Consider the following 17,834-nt stretch of genomic DNA (forward strand, 5'->3'; position numbering starts at 1 on the left):
TTATTTCTATGTGGTTTCACTACACTCTTAAGATCGCATGTCCGCGTATCGAAAGGTCATAGACTCGGCAATAACTTCAGAGGCCGGTCACGTCCCGTTATTATGAAGCTCCTTGATTTTCAGGATAAGGCGCTGGTGCTGAGGAATCGCTATAAACTTAAAAACACTAGCTTTCGTGTTTCTGAAGACTTCTCGCCACGGGTTCGCAATATTCGTAAGAAGCTCTGGGAAGCATCCTGCTCTCATAGGGATAGTGGCTCATCTGTCCAACTTCGATTTGATCATGTATTTATTGACAGGGTACGATACAACTGGGATAGCACATTCAATACTCTTGTCAGATCATCTGCTAGCTCAACTAAACCCGCCGAAACACTTGCTAGGACCGAATCCCGTTGACTATATGGTATACTGGGAATAAATTTTCCAGTTTAATCATTAATGCAAGAAGCCTTGTCAGGACTTTTTCAAATTTTTTTTCCTTGGTCTCGTCTTACTCGCCACATATTATTGGTATTACTGATACTTTGGGCCCTATAACGTAAAACTATTCCAAAATGTTTTTATTCCAATCTCCTGACGCCAAATTTGCGTAACCGCCGACGCAAGGTTCGGGCGGTCACCCGCCGGGTTGTCTAAACAGACTAATCAAACGCTCTCCTCGTTCATAGGAGGTCACATTTGTTTACTTGAAAAACGAATAGCATTGCCTAAATTGAGCTGTTTTTTTTTTCATTTGGAATTGGCTGCCAAGAGGCAAGGAACACGCTCAAGTGGAGGGGGATTCGATGGGGCCGAGCCACTGCACTGAAAATCTATAACCGGATGAAGAGGGTGGTGCCGGCGACTTTGACTGGTCCGCTTTCGCTTACTTAGCATGCGGTGGCTGGTCGAAAGTCGCGGAGGCATGCAACGGAAGCTTCAGAATGACGCTGAAACGGATCCTCAGCAAAGAAGAGTTGGCAGAACGAGGGCGTAAACGTGCCGAAAGTGCTCGAAAACATTTCACGTCCACGCAAGAAGAAAGCTGTGCTCTCCGGCAGATGCGAGTAGCCAGTGCCTGAGCGATCGGCGGCAGCCATCTTTTATTCCTTTCGGAACGGGGCAGCCTGAACAGAATTCAGAACAAAATTCAGTTTTGTTCGGCGTATTAATGCGTCTTTAACGCGTACACGGGTCGTATAACGTAAAACTATTCCAATGTGTTTTTATTCCAATCCCCTGACGTCAAATTTGCGTAACCACCAACGCAAGCATCGGGCGGTCATCCGCATGGTTTTCTGAACAAACCAATCAAATGCTCCCCTCGTTCATAGGAGGTCACTTTTGTTTCCTTGAAAAACGAATAACATTGCCTGCACTGAGCGGTTTGTCTTATCTAATTGGCTCACAAGAGGCGAGGAGCATGCTCAAGTGGAGAGGGATTCGATGGGGTGAGCCACTGCATTAAATATCGATAACCGGATGAAGAGGGTGGTGCCGGCGTCTGCAATTGGTCCGCTTTCTCTTACTTAGCTTGCGGTGGCTGGTCGAAAATCGCGGCGGCAGGCAACGGACGCTTAAGAATGACGCTGAAACGGATCCTCAGCAAAGAAGCGTTGGCAGAACGAGGTCATAAACGTGCCGAAAGTGCTCGAAAACGTTACACGGCCACGGAAAAAGATTTATTACACGCAAATGAACCCATGCTCTCCGGCAGGGGCGAGTAGCCAGTGCCGAAGCAATCGGCGGTAGCCATCTTTTATTCCTTGCAGAACGGGGCAGCCTGCGGCTATTCAGAAGAAAATTAAGTTTTGTTCGGCATATTAATGCATGTTTAACGCATACGCGTCACATTGACATGGTAAATTTTTGCGGTTTTGTGACGTCGCATGAGAGGCAGGTGAAGTGGGTGCAGCCCGAAAACTTTTGACCAATAACCGAGGGCTAATGGCAAAAAGGCGTCGAATCAGAAATAACTATTTTTGCTTTGCATAATCAGTGTGTATGCATATTATGCATAATCAGTGTGTACACGTCATATCAGATGGGGAGCTATCGTGGCTTTCGTGACGACGTGTGACAGGCAAGTGAAGGGGGAGGTGGTCCAAAAAAGCTTTTGACCAGTCGTGGTGGGCTGATTGCAAAATGGGAATAGAAAAGTTTGGAACAGTTTTATGTTATAGCACCCCACGTCACCTTGACGCGGTTTTGCGGTTTTATGACGTCGCGTGACAGGCAGGTGAAGTGGGTGCAGCCTGAAAACTTTTGACTGATAGCCGACGGCTAATGGCGAGAAGGCGTCGAATCAGAAATAACTATTTTCATTTTGTTCGGTGAAATCATGCATAATCAGTTTGTACACATCATATCAGATGGGGAGCTATCACGGTTTTCGTGACGTCGCGGGACAAACAGGTGAAGTGGGGGTTGTCCAAAAAAAGTTTTCGACCAATCGCGGATGGCTGATTGCGGAATTGGAATAGGAAAGTTTGGAACAATTTTACGTTTTAATGCCCCTGGCTACATGATGGTGTGCATGATTCTGAGGTTACCCCCCTGGTTTTAAAGTGGTTCGGCATGTCAGAGAATTCAGGAGAGGAGGTGGTGTTGCTCTATTTCTTCAATCTCACCTTCACCTTTCTGTACTCCTTGCCCCACCTGATACTGAGTCTTTGTGGTGTAAAGTTCAACTTCGAAATATGTCTTTGATTATAGGGGTCGTTTACCGTCCGCCTGGTTCTAATCTTGATCATTTACACAATCTATGTGAATTTTTGTATAGTCATAATACTTCATCCAAAGTTATGTGCATGGGCATGGGAGTTATGTGCATGTTGATTTGTCTTCTATGAAAGTAAGCGGACATGAAGTAGCTATAGGGTGGGAGTTGGTCCACATTTCATTGTCCTGCGGCCTGCACCAGATCGTTCAGGATTGCACTCGGCAAACTTCAGTCCTTGATCTTGTCTTTCTTACTGAATCTCTTTTTAATGCCGATTACGAATAAGATGTTATTGATGGCATATCTGACCACAATGTTGTGTTAACTTCAATTCCTGATATCGTACTTAAATCCCGCTATATCTAACGCACATTTCCTGACTTTAACCGCGCTGATGATTTAGCAATAACAGACACCCTATGCGATTATTTTCATTAGTTTGAACTAATGAGCACCACTAGTGATACTAATACCTTGACAAGTTCTTCGAAAATCTTCTCAGTAAGTGTATCAACCTTTTTATTCCTTTAAAAGAAACAAAACACAACTGAAATTTCTTGGATGACTAGGGACCTTTTGCATTTATCTCGTCGTGTAGCCAGATTACGTCGATCAAAACACTCCGGCGACTCAACAAAACTCATGCAATTCCATAGCGCTAAAAAGGAACTCTGTTCTAAAATGGTTGCTGCAAAAGGATTTTATTACAAGGTAACCTTGCTGAAATTAATAATGCCTAATACCCCTGGAGACTTCAATGCCAGGGTAGGCAAGAAGCAGTCTGGAGACAAGTCAGTGGGGGAATATGGCATAGGCTCTAGGAATAGCAGAGGAGAGTTATTAGTAGAGTTTGCAGAACAGAATAATATGCGGATAATGAGTACCTTTTTCCGCAAGCGGGTTAGCCGAAAGTGGACGTGGAGGAGCCCGAATGATGAGACTAGAAATGAAATCGACTTCATACTCTGCGCGAACCCTGGCATCATACAAGATGTAGACGTGCTCGGCAAGGTGCGCTGCAGTGACCATAGGATGGTAAGAACTCGAATTAGCCTAGACTTCAGGAGGGAGCGGTAGAAACTGGTACACAAGAAGCCAATCAATGAGTTAGCGGTAAGAGGCAAACTAGAGTTCTATAGAGATTTATACAGTACCAGGGGCACCCACAACGATAGTGGAAGAGAGAATAGCCTAGAGGAATTCGAAATCCAACAGGTAACGCCAGAAGAAGTAAAGAAAGCCTTAGGAGTTACGCAAAGGGGGAAGGCAGCTGGGGAGGATAAGGTAACAGCAGATTTGTTGAAGGATGGTGGTCAGATTGTTCTAGAGAAACTGGCCACCCTGTATACGCAATGCCACATAACCTCGAGCGTACCGGAATCTTAGAAGAACGCTAACATAATCCTAATCCATAAGAAAGGGGGCGCCAAAGACTTGAAAAATTATAGACCGATCAGCTTACTGTCCGTTGCCTACAAAGTATTTACTAAGGTAATCGCAGATAGAATCAGGAACACCTTAAACTTCTGTCAACCAAAAGACCAGGCAGGATTCCGTAAAGGCTACTCAACAATAGACCATATTTACACTATCAATCAAGTGATAGAGAAATGTGCAGAATATAACCAACCCTAATATATAGCTTTCATTGATTACGAGAAAGCGTTTGATTCAGTCGAAACCTCAGCAGTCATGGAGGCATTACGAAATCAGAGTGTAGAGAGCCATATGTAAAAATACTGGAAGATATCTATAGCGGCTCCACAGCCACCGTAGTCCTCCACAAAGAAAGCAACAAAATCCCAATAAAGAAGGGTGTCAGACAGGGAGATACGATCTCTCCAATGCTATTCACAGCATGTTTACAGGAGGTATTCAGAGGCGTGGAGTGGGAAGAATTGGGGATAAAAGTTGATGGAGAATACCCTAGCAACTTGCGATTCGCTGATGATATTGCCTTGCTTAGTAACTCAGGAGATCAATTGCAATGAATGCTCACTGACCTGGAGAGGCAAAGCAGAAGGGTGGGTCTGAAAATTAATCTGCAGAAAACTAAAGTAATGTTTAACAGTCTCGGAAGAGAACAGCAGTTTACGATAGGTAGCGAGGCATTGGAAGTGGTAAGGGAATGCATCTACTTAGGGCAGGTAGTGACCACGGATCCGGATCATGAGACTGAATAAACAGAAGAATAAGAATGGGCTGGGGTGCGTTTGGCAGGCATTCTCAAATCATGCACAGCAGGTTGTTATTATTTCTCAAAAGAAAAGTGTATAACAGCTGTGTGTTACCAGTACTCACATATGGAGCAGAAACCGGGAGGCTTACGAAAAGGGTTCTGCTGAAATTGAGGACGACGCAACGAGCTATGGAAAGAAGAATGATGGGTGTAACGTTAAGGGATAAGAAAAGAGCAGATTGGGTGAGGCAACAAACGCGGGTAAATGACATCTTTGTTGAAATCAAGAAAAATAAATGGGCATGGGCTTGACATGTAATGAGGAGGGAAGATAACCGATGGTCATTAAGGGTTACGGACTGGATTCCAAGGGAAGGGAAGCGTAGCAGGGGGCGGCAGAAAGTTAGGTGGGCGGATGACATTAAGACGTTTGCAGGGACAACATGGCCACAATTAGTACATGACCGGGGTAGTTGGAGAAGTATGAGAGGTCTTTGCCCTGCAGTGGGCGTAACTAGGCTGATGATGAATCCCCGAAAATTTGGGAAAGCTATCCCACCACCTTGGTCATCCTCACACACATTAATAATTCACAATGCTGCAGTTTATGATTCGCAGACAATAGCTTCTTCGTTTAACACCTTCTTCCACTCTGTCTTTACCACTGATAACTCTGTAACCCTTCTTTTTGATTCCAAACCATAGCTTCCAATCGATGGTATATCACTGTCTCCAGAGGGTATACTTCACTTAATCCTAAATTTAGACACCAAGAAGTAGAGTGTTCCTGACGGTATCCCGACTGTTTTTGTCGTTCGATACTCGCTTTGGTGCAGCAGATATCTAACAGTTATCTTCAGGAAATCTCTCTCAACTGCCACGCTTCCTTCCTTCCTCGTGGAAACTTGCTTCAATTCTGCCATTACTGAAGTCGGGAAACGTTCAATTATTATCTAACTATAGGCCAATCTCCTTAACAGCACACTCATGTAAATTACTGAAATGCTTTACCTTTAAACATATTATGGAATTTCTTGAAACTAACAAAACTTTATACAGCTTCCAGCATGGTTTTAGGCGTGGCCTCAGCACTATAACTCGACTGGCAGAATTTGTTCATGACATCAGCAGCTCTTTACACATAGGTGACAAGACTGATGTTGCTTTTATAGACTTTGCAAAGGCATTTGACACTGTCTCACGCCATAAGCTTATGCACAAGCTGTTTGCTATACTAAAAAATGCATCTTTGGTTGGCTGGATATCATACTTTCTTTCCCAGCGTTCTCAATGCGTATGTTTGAACTCTACTAACTCACCCTTGATGCCTGTTTCATCAGGTGTTCCCCAAGGCTCAGTACTGGGTCCTCTTTTATTCCTGCTTTATATTAATGATCTCCCCATACACATCACAGTTAAAATACGCCGTTCTGCAGATTGCGTTTTATATTATACCAATAAACCTCCTACTGATCATGTTGTCCTCAACAATTATTTTGCTGTCTTCTGTAACTGGTCCAAAGCATGGCAAATGAATATCAACTTTTCCAAAACTTTACACGACGCCCATCCCATCCTTTCTTTGCCTAAGTCTTCAACAATATGACTTTAAATAGGGTCTTAGAATTCAAATACTTAGGTATCCTACTAACACACGATTTGTAATGGTCGAAACACATTGATGTCACCTGTAACAAGGCCCTTAAGATACTAGGTTACTTACATCGTGCGCTGCGTCTAAACTTCTTACATATAAAATCCTCATTCGCCCCATCCTCGAATATGGCTGCGTTGTATGGAATCCACACTAACACTGTGACGTCAAAAAACTAGAATCAGTGCAAAAAAGGCAGTCCGTTTTGTTTGCAGAAAATATGACAAGGAATTTTCGCCGTCTAACTCCCTTCCTCTACTTGGTCTCAATCCTCTTGCAGAGCGTCGAAAACTTGAATGCCTAAAATTCCTTCACCTGTTAATCAATTCTCCTCGCCTGTCCTATCTAGATAATTATTTGAATTTTTCCACACCCTCATGTACGAGGAGTCACCATGCTCTAAATATCTTAAGCTTTTTTGCCCGCACCGATTCCTTTAAACAGTTTTTTTTTCATCAACAATTGAAGTCTGGAATGCATTACCGGGTAACATCCGTTCACTACCATTGAAACAATTCACGCAAGCTTGTTTGCAAATGTTAGTTTATTGTTCATCCCATTCCCGCAATAGCCTCAATGAGGCTGCAGTATGTAAAAATACATAAAATAAATAAAATAAAATGCAACTCAATGTGTATCGCAACCCCAGGTTTGGTTTGGCATGCAATGTGCAATGACACTTTTTCGTAAAATAAGTCCCCTTGCAATATTTCAATAAGGAAAGGGCACGACTTACATGCGCGTTTTTTTTTTAAATCCAGGAATCCGTAACTTTTGTTTCTCCCGTCGCCTTACAACGATTCCACTTTGGAGGTCAGCTAGATGTTTGTACGGCTGCGGCGGTGAATGTTGAATCCGTATTGTTTCGACGTCGCCTGCGTTGGAACCGTCACGATCCCGCTCGAACGCACCAGCAACTGCTGCGGCATTTACACGGTGCCTTGAGCCAGTGAAAAGAACCCCTAACACTTCCGAAGAGTGTGATGAACTCACTTATGCAGTTTTACCATGTTTTATTAATCAGTTCTCCGATTGGTCTATGAATGTAAAGGAAATTTTATTTATGCGCGATATCACCATACCCATACATTGATTGCCGCCAGACGTCAGGTAATTTCGCTGTTTGGCGAAACTACCTAGGTAGAATATTAGGCAGTATAGTAGCAAGAGCTTGGTGGCGCAACCCACCGCCCCGTTCCAAAGGGGACGCTCATAACATCCCTCCATCCACATCCATCCATCCATGGCGTGCAGTCATGATAATGCAATTGACGCCAGGGTGGAATTTCAATTCCATACTTAAGCAGAAAGTAAAGTATCTGATATCGATAGGGGCGGAATGCGAAAACACCCGTGTACTCAACTTTTGGTGCACGTCAAAGAACCCCAAGTAGTCCATATTTACGGACTCCCCCACTACGACGTGTCTCATAATCCATTGCTTAAATGATATTGCGCGACATAAAAAAACGACACGGACGTGAGAGAAGACGGCACACCAAGCGCTTGCGCTTGGTGTGCCGTCACACCAAGACAGCGGGTATTAGACAGCGGTGCACACCAAGCGCTTGCGCTTGGTGTGTCGTCTTCTCTCACGTCCGTGTCGTTTTTTTTGTCGCGCAATATCATTTAAGCAATGGATTACCAACTTGCCCGGAATGCTGCTCTCATTAAGTCTCATAATCAAATCGTGGTTTTGGAACGTAAAACCCCACAATTTAATTTTATTAATGTATCTCATAAGCACTGTCCCATCCTTCGTACGAGCTAAATGTCAGCCTGTGACACGCGAGAAGCGTGTCGTATTGTTTCTTTACGAATTCAAACAAATTTGTTGGCTATTCGCCTGACGTGGGAAATTTCCGATCGACCGAGACTGGAGCACTCATGCGGATCTGTAATTTAAGAAGAAAAGGAAAACAGCTGCACGACATCCAAAAACTAAATTATGGGGTTTTACGTGCCAAGACCACTTTCTGATTATGAGACACGCCGTAGTGGGGGACTCCCGAAATTTCGACCACCTGGGTTTCTTTAACGTGCACCTAAATCAAAGTACATGGGTGTTTTCGCATTTCGCCCGCATATAAACGCGGTCGCCGCGGCCGGGATTCGATCCCGCGACCTCGTGCTTAGCAGCCCAACGCCATAGCCACTTGGCAACCACGGTGGGTCACGAAATCCACAATCGTCTTTCGTGGAAAGTGACCCCGGCAGGTTGCTGACAGTTAACGTTTTAAACAAGTCAAGTTTTATTTACAACATGCACAAAGTACATAGTTGATGGCCACCCTGGTAAGAAAGCTGTAAGCATAAAGTTTGACGAGGGGACCACCACCAGACAACAACAGCAGTGCACACATCCTCAGTACAAACAATGTTTTTATAATGGTAGCGTCGTTAGTACAACACGTGGTATATATGCACTTCCTTGGGCATAAATATATCTACGTACAGCCGCGACCACGTGTGTATAGAGGGGCGGAGCAGGTGGCCATGCTCTGTGGGCGACGCCTTGCGGCAGCTGCGGGATCTGACTAGTTGTGCCAAGGAGCATGCGCAAACTGATAGACATGCAGATCGGCGCACACGCTGCTTTAAACGAGAAATTATGTTGGTAAGCGCACGTGTTTTGCCGGTTGTGCGCATTACCCGAGGGCGCCGTCTTACTACGCGCGATCACAAGGAAATTGCGCATGTGAATGATAACGCGTGCGATTCTGTCATGGCACTTGATATGAAAAACTATGTCTTCACCAATCGCAGATAATGTTATCGGCCAATGAAATGACAACATCGCATGCGTGCTGCCTATATTAGACATAGAAGTCAAACTTTTTCGCAGAATCTATTCGCAATCCCGACTCACAGCGGATGAGCTACGCGCAATTGCTATTATGGGGCGCACAATGTCCCAAAGAGCGAAATGCGCAGGTATACCCGGTGCCCTATGCGCACAGTTAACAGGGTCCTTCAGGCTGCTTACTATGAAGGACGAATTAGTGATGCTCCCCGTGCAAGTCGACAGCGGGTGACATCAGAAGATGAGGACCACTTAATCGTGGCTGCAGTTGTGACCGACCCTTACCTCAGCGCCAGAGAAATAAGGGACGAAGTTGGACTCGGAAATATGAGCCTTACGCCAATCAGGAGTTCACGAAGCGGGTATAAGGAGCAGAGTACCAGCGCAAAAAGCGATGCTGGATGAAAGACACCGCAATGAGCGACTTGAATTTGCGTCTGCGGTGGAGTCTGGGTGCCCGAACAACTGGCGCGTGGTTGTGTTCACGGATGCGGCATAGTTCTGCACTCGATGGGACCAGCAGAGGAGGGTATGGCGTCAGCGCAACTGCCGGTATGTCACGTATTCCTACCGTTGTTACTGGCTGCGAGCGCTGGGTTCTTCCCTACTTCTTTCAGGAACAATATTGCCTGAAAATGAAAGCGCCTTTTGTGTAATCTCAAGCTTCTCAGCAGTTACGACATGTAATACGATAATATTTAACTTCAGCATTGCAACTAATACTTTTTTTCTTCCTGCGTGGTCTCGGAGTTCGCCTTACACAGCGAAGTTTTAATTGACATCAAGCACAATTAAGATGTGGGGCGCGGTCAGCCAAACAGGTTTGGGACCATTGCACCGATTTTTAGGAATGATGACCTCTGAAACGTATATGGACGTTTTGGAGACAGTGCTCATTCAGCATGTTCTTGATGGCTCCTTCCCGGATGGACTTTACTGGCTACAACAGGACAACGCACCAATCCACACACCAAAGGCAGTGCAGCAGACGCTGGACGATTTAGATGTGACAAGGCTGAAATGGCCTGCGAGAAGCCTCGATTTAAATATTATAGAGAATGTATGGGGAATGATAAAGTCAAATCTAGCCAAAAAAAGCAGGTTTGCCGCAGTTACTACTGATAAGCTTTGCTTAGCTATTATAGAGGAGTGGGACCGTCTCCGACAACTGCCAGACTTAGTGAATCAACTGTACGACTCGCTCTGCAAAAGGATCGAAACTGTGAAACAGAATCTTGGAGGACCCATTTTCTATGAGAAAATAGACGCTATTTTGTTACATATTTCCGCATAAATAAAAGTTGTTCTTTTTCTCACTGTTTCCATATTTATCATTAAAATGTACAAGTCGTCGTGTAACCCTACTGATCCAACGAAGCGGTCATTGCTGCTCTAATGGCTATGGTATTGAGCATAATGCAGTTTTCTCCAAAGAAGGACAAAAGAACCACAGAAAGACGAGGATTCGAAGTAGTCCGCAGCCGCCTAACGAAGGGAACCTCAGGAAGGAGGCAAAGTTTTAACCACAAGGCCCCTTGTGGAAACGTTGTCCGTAGGCTGAAGCTTCTCTACTTCGGCAATGGCTGAATACGCCACGTTCAGTAATAAATAATGTTGAAGCAAAATACAATATAACGCATTATTTATAAGCGCCAAGAGCAGGCAGAAGACGGCATCAAACATTTACGCCTCGATTTTCTTTTTACGTTGTTGGCATTATCATGTTTTTGCATTACCGCCCAATCGGAATGTCCAGACAGCGGACATAGTTGTGAGAGTCGGGCGCGTGCTATCAGCTTAAATGCGTAATCTTTTGAGGTGGAGATACCGAGAGCGCCATGAGGAAACGTACATATTCGGTTAAACAACGGCCCTTTTCAACGTTGCAGGTGCAGGTGTGCAGGTGTGCATTTATATTAGGCCACGCATGCTCCTGGGTACAGTGCTGCAGATTTCGCAACTGCCGCACGGTGTCGCCCCGCAGAGCAAGGCCATCTGCTCGCGCGCTCTACGCAGACGTGGACGCGGCTGTACATGTATATGCATTACGAGCACGTTCAAGTAGGCGTAGATAAAATGCATAACCGCCAGGGAAATGTATTCATACTGGTGTGTGTGTGTGTGTGTGTGGGCGTGCGTGCGTGTGTGTGCGTGTGTGCGCGCGCGCGCGTGCGTGTGCGTGTGCGTGCGTGTGCGTGTGCGTGCGTGTGCGTGTGCGTGCGCGCGTGCGTGCGCGTTGTGAACGAAGTCCTCGTCTACGCACTATCACCAGACGGCATGGTTCTGTCAGTGCTCACGGGCACCCACTTCGTTCGGATGGGAATGAGTGCCACAAACCCTGTTCCCAATTACCTGCGAGCCTCTGGTCATCGTGTGACTTTTGAATACCACGGCTTGCAACGCGTGTGTCTTCCGTGCGGCTCCAGCGACCACTACCATGCATAGTGCACCACAGCGTTCTGTGGCCGTTGTGGTATCCATGGCCACGAAAGCGATGGATGGGACCGTCCTTGTCGGCGTTGCGGAGATGGTCACCCTACGGCCGTGCGCCCTGCGCGGCGTTCACACTCGGACGCTGCTGCAGGAGCCAGTTCCCCTTACCGCCAGTGTCAGCTACGATCGCGACTGCGCGGGACGCCGCAACCAATGAAATTGCCTTGACACTGCATCAGCCAGCGTCGGCAAGTGACAAGAAGAAGCACGCAGCTCGGGCAATCACAACACTCAATGTTTGCCATGTTCCACAGCCAGGCTCCCAAGTGATCCTCTTGTCTCATATCGGAAAGAGGATTGGCCACACTTTCACTGCTCGTAGTGCTTGGTTTCTTATATAGGCGTGTTTTTTTTCTTCTAGGGACCATGAATGCCGCTCTCCGGTCCCAGCCAGGGCTCGCCCTGGTCGACTAGTCATCCCACTGAGTCCGTGGCCATAGAGTGTTTTCTTTGGAACGGAGTCAACAACTTGCCAGTGGAGATCGTTCCCACAGATGGTGGATCCATTCGGTTGACCGCATCAGACATTTTCCAGGAGGAGCTGTATGGTATAACCAAACACTTCTTTGACATCTCAGAGGTGAGGCGTTTTGGCAAGAATTGCATTCTCTGTAAGTCATATAGTGTGCAGTGCATCAATGATTTGCTTAACTGCACGAGATTCACTAGCATTGCGGTTCGTTCTTTCGTGCCTCCACATCTCGCATGCGTGAAGGACATTGTTCGTGGAGTACCCACCGATATCACTTTTGAGGCGTTCTTGAAGATGCTCTCTCCGGCCTGTGTTTTTTTCTGTTTGCAGATGCAATAATCAGTGGGATATAACCGAGTTCCAACTCAAAGTGTTATCGTCTCATTCGCCGGTTAACGCGCCCGTCTGAAGTGAACGCATGGCTGTTTTTAGTACGCGTGGAGGCCTTGACTCCTAAACCACTGCAGTGCCGAAACAGCTCGAGATTTGGACACAGTGCCGCAGATCTTTAGTGAGATGGTGTAATTGTGGTGGCTCCCACTCCACATCAGCCTGCGACGTAGATGCTCCGAGGTGTTGCTTATGCGATGGCTCTCATAGTGCTACGGATGCTACCCGCCCCGCACGAGGCCATGAAATGCAGGTGCTTGATATCGCGGAAGCAATGACAGCAATAAAGAGCGTGAAGTCGGTTACGCAGCCACTACATCCCCTCAGTACACATCTCTAGAAACCACAGTTTCAGCCGCAGTAGCCGCAGCTATTGACAAGGCAATCCTGATAGTCATGGAGCAACTTTTTAACTCCTTGGCCGAAGGTATAACCGCGTTGCTGACATCCAAATTCAACTGCCTCCTCCACTCGCACTTTGCTACAGCAGCCCCCCCCCCCCCCCTTCTACTAGTATTTATGCGCAACATTGAAACGAAACAACGCTTGACAGCCAGGCAGAAGTTGCGTCTGATACCTCCATGTGTTCTCCACTATAAGTAACTGCGCAACCTAGCTACTCATTTGGACACACGAGGCTTGGGACCATCAGCAATACACGTAAGAGTTCCCCACTTTCTCCCACTGATTCTTATAAATCTAGGCCAAAAAAATGGGAAAAACAGTGATCACCACGAGCAGGATGCGTCGAGTTCTGCTGTGGGGTCATTCATTGTAGGATCGCCACAGCATCAGTAAAAATTCTTCAATGGAATTGCCGCTCTATATCCTCCGGTTACGTTGAACTTCTTTAAGTACACAAGCTAATTCCAGATGTTGTTTTACTTCAAGATTCATGGCTTTCGTCAAATCAAAGATTTACTATTATTCATTTTCAAACATTTCGTTTACATCGCCCAGGTAGCGGCGGTGGGCTGCTAGCATTAGTCTCATAAAGAATGTACCAAAATGCAACTGTCTCTTTTAACATGTATGTTCTGGCTGCAAAATTTTAGGATTAGATGTTTTACTGTCTGGTTGTGCTGCGTTTACAGTGGCTAATGCGTATTTCCCGAACAGAGTCAAGTGCACTGATATGGATTTAAATGACTTGCAATCTCTTAGCGTACAGCCTATGAATGGTCGATCATCTGTAACGCGACTGCCTGTGATAGCTGCATAAGCGGGCTTTCCCTCATGATGTCAGTTACTGCGGTGAGGCCCACACACGTTGACTCTCCCGCGCGCTTTCTAGGATACTGCCATTAACCGATTTGACGGAAATTCATCTTAGAGTTGGGAGCATTTTCAGGCCGAATCTTTTCAGAGGAAAAGTGGCTATCGTCACCGGCGGAGCAACGGGAATCGGAAAAGCTGTTGCGGACGTGCTCCAATAGGCGTCTTTCAGCAGTGTACATTGTAGTCACTCCAATAGTGCCCAAACTACACACAAATGAAAAATCATCACATATCTGTCTCAATAAGACAAACATAAATGAGGGGGGATTAGATGTTTTACTGCCTGGTTGTGCTGCGTTTACAGTGGCTAATGCGTATTTCCCGAACAGAGTCAAGTGCACTGATCACCTGGACTCGCTGAAGCTGTTCAAATGCAATGCTCCTGGCAGGAGACTTTAATTCTCATCATACATCTTGAGGACTTAAAACGGATGTTTGTTTAAAAAGGCTGTGGAATTGGATGCATGACCACAATTTTCAATGTTATATTTCCCGTTGAATAACTCGTCTACGCTAGCTGTTCTCTTCTGCTTTAGACCTGACTTTCTCTTCTGCTCATATGTCTATTTCATCTCGGGAGACCTTTGAAAATGGAAGAAGTAGCGAACACTTATCCATTAGTTTTGAAATTTTGCTTTCACATCAGGCTCCTAGGGATAACATTAATAAAGTGCCGGCTAACGACGGTTTAACGCATCGTGACCCTGGTCAAGCGTCGACCCGGGGTTATACCCTACTCTGCACTACCCCAGTTGGGCCCGTTTGTAGTGGGTCATGAGGCTTGTGCTTTTCGAGCCCACCCCGGGCCTGCTGGACGGCCCATAGTTGTGAGTCCTTGTCTGCAGACTGCAGTGCACCTTGAAGTTCGGGCGGGTAAGTCCTGGAGGTACCTGCCGTCGGGAACCTGGCACAGTCCCACATGATGTGCCATTAGTTCGCCGGACCCGCTGCACAAACTCCGCACAGCCCACTCGGATAGAGCTCTGTGTGAAGCACGTGCAGCATTGCGGGGGCGAGGGGTGACGCGGTCTGTATTTGCCTTAGGATTACGGCCTCCTCCCGACTGAGTGCCGGGTGGGGAGGCGGCATTGTCCGTCGAGCTAAGCGGTAACACTTGGTTACTTCGGCATAACTGGCTAATCTGTCCTTAGTTTCGAACCACCACACGGAACGGTCACTCTCGGCGGCGCGGAAGGTAAGCGCTCGCGCCGCCGAATGGGCCGTCTCGTTGTGGTTCGGTGAGGATGCACACTCGCCGGCGTGCGCCGGGAACCACTTGATACGGACGGTGCTGCCGCGGTCTTGAAGTTGGAGCTTGCCGATGATGGTGGCCGCCGGCGCACATATTCGCCCCTTGGCAAAGTTGCGCACGGCATTCACATCAGGCTCCTATTGTATGGCAAAGACGGCTCATCAATTATAAAACTTATGAATCTGCTAGCAATGCAGGTTTATCATCGTTGGCCACTTGTGATGAGCAATGGAGGGCTGACTCTGTGGTATCGCTTTTAAATTCTGCTATTAAGCCCGCTGAGTTTACGGTTATGTTTGCCAGCTCACCGTCAATCTCATCTTGGTGGAATGAAACTTGCACACGTGATTATAGGTGAAGAAAAGCAGGGTGGAAAAGTCTCCAACATAATCATTCACCGAAAGATTGAATGGATGATAAGTTCTATACAGCTGTGTTTAAAATAACTGTGGCGTTAGCTAAAGACGAACAAAAAATGCGCTACATTCAATTTTCTCGAAACCAGAAAGAAGATCGGCACTTTTTAGGTTTTTACGAAACCAAAAATCTGTTCAACAGTTTGTATGGTGCCATTCTGCTTTGTATTCCCCAAACAAGCAGCAGATTCACTAAGGGCCAGACAATGAAATCTTCCTTACCTCAGTAAGGAAGCCTTCATTGCAGTGAGGCTACCTTATGTCACTCTGAAAGCTTCCTTACTGAGGCGCCCTCGGTGAAGGCTTCCTTGGTACTTCCTCAGCATAAGGAGCCAAACAATGAAATCTTCCTTACCTCACTAAGGAAGCCTTCATTGCGGTGAGGCTACCTTATGTCACTCTGAAAGCTTCCTTACTGAGGGGCCCTCGGTGAAGGCTTCCTTGGTGCTTCCTCAGCATAAGGTAGCTCCAAAGCTACCTTCATGCGTCCTTACGCCGCTCCTGGCCCTGAACGAGCGCTTCACCTCACTGCTTAACCACGTGGCATTCGCTTGCGCATGCGCACTGTCGCCCACCTGCGGAGAAGCGCGAGCACGGTACGTCTTGCCAGGCATGTTCGTTTCAGTCACGCGTGCGGCATGAAAGGATTGCTAGGCGTTGCTATGCGTTGCAAGACACCGGCGTGCCAGCGTTGCTGGAGCACATCAAGTTTTGCACTGTAATGCGCAACTTTTTTTTAACTTTAGTAAACAAAACTAGAAGAAAGCGTCCACGCTTCGCTATATTAGCTATTCAATTTAAAGATTGTGCGACGATACAACATTTTTTAATAGAATAATGGTGTTCGCGGAAAGATTTGAAGAGATAATCGCGAACCCAGGCATGGCGGCAACCGCTCCTTAGGTAAGGACGGGTGAAGGGAGCTTTCAGAATACGCTTGCTTCCTCCATCGGTCCTTTGCTGTAAGGAGGCCTCAGGTAAGATAAGGAAGCGCTCGAAGGGAAGGAACGTTTTATTATTTGGGCCAAGCTACTTTAATGCGTCCTTACGCCGCTCCTGGCCCTGAACGATCGCTTCGCCTCAGTGACGTTTGCTTGCACATGCGCGCTGTCGCCCACCTTCGGAGAAGCGCGAGCACGGTACGTTTTGCCAGGCACGTTCGTTTCAGTCACGCGTGCGGCATGGAAGCGTTGCTGGAGCACATAGAGTTTCGCACTGTAATGCGCTACTTCCTTAGGTTTAGTAAACAAAACTAGAAAAAAGCGTCCACGCTTCTCTATATTAGCTCATCAACTTAAAGATTGTGCGACGATACAACCTTTTTTATTGAATAGTGGTGTTCTGGTGTTCGCCTAAAGCTTTTAAGAGATAATCTCGAACCCAGGCATGGCAGCAACCGCTCCTTACGTGAGGACGGGTGAAGGGAGCTTTCAGAGTATGCTTGCTTCCTCCATCGGTCCTTCGCTGTAAGGAGGCCTCACGTAAGGTTAGGAAGCGCTCGAAGGAAAGGAACATTTCATTGTTTGGGCCTAAATGAGATCGCGAAAGGGCTTGAAGCGCGCTTTTATTCGCAGTGTCCCAGGCCTAAGAGGTTCGAAGGTTCGGCATCTGAGTTTGTAAAAGTTTCCATTTCAGAATTATCCGATATCATCCTAACTACACATCAATCGGCTCAGGGAGGAGGAGGAGGAGGAGGAAAAACTTTATTTGCTCTAATTGTTTAGAAATTAGTGGTGACAGATGTGATCGGCCGTCTTTACGGTCTTCTTCCCCATCTGCGCAGGGTCGACGCCCCTATGCCAGGGCACCACTGAGGGTGGCTACTCGGTGAGCGTGCCTTACTAGTCCATGATGGACTTTCGGGTCGCTGCTGGAGAGGACCCTCTCCCACTGCTCCGCACTCGGGTCTTTTATTTGAAGGAATTGTTGATTGTGAACGCATCCCCATGTAATGTGATATAAGGTGGGCTTGGCACCGCACCAGGGGCAAATGTCTCTATACTGGGTGGGAAACGTCTTGCTTAGTGTGCTCCTGAACCAAACCGTATCGCAACTCCTATGATTAAATTATTGTTTAACTTTTTCTAAACGAGCTCTTGAATATAGGTAACTGTTCACTACAATATACATGAACCTCGACGTCTTGGAAAATCGCAAAAATCGGGCTTTTACTTAAAAATCAAAACATCGGAT

Source organism: Dermacentor albipictus, unplaced genomic scaffold (genome assembly GCF_038994185.2).
Source record: "Dermacentor albipictus isolate Rhodes 1998 colony unplaced genomic scaffold, USDA_Dalb.pri_finalv2 scaffold_14, whole genome shotgun sequence".
Classification (NCBI taxonomy): domain Eukaryota; kingdom Metazoa; phylum Arthropoda; class Arachnida; order Ixodida; family Ixodidae; genus Dermacentor; species Dermacentor albipictus.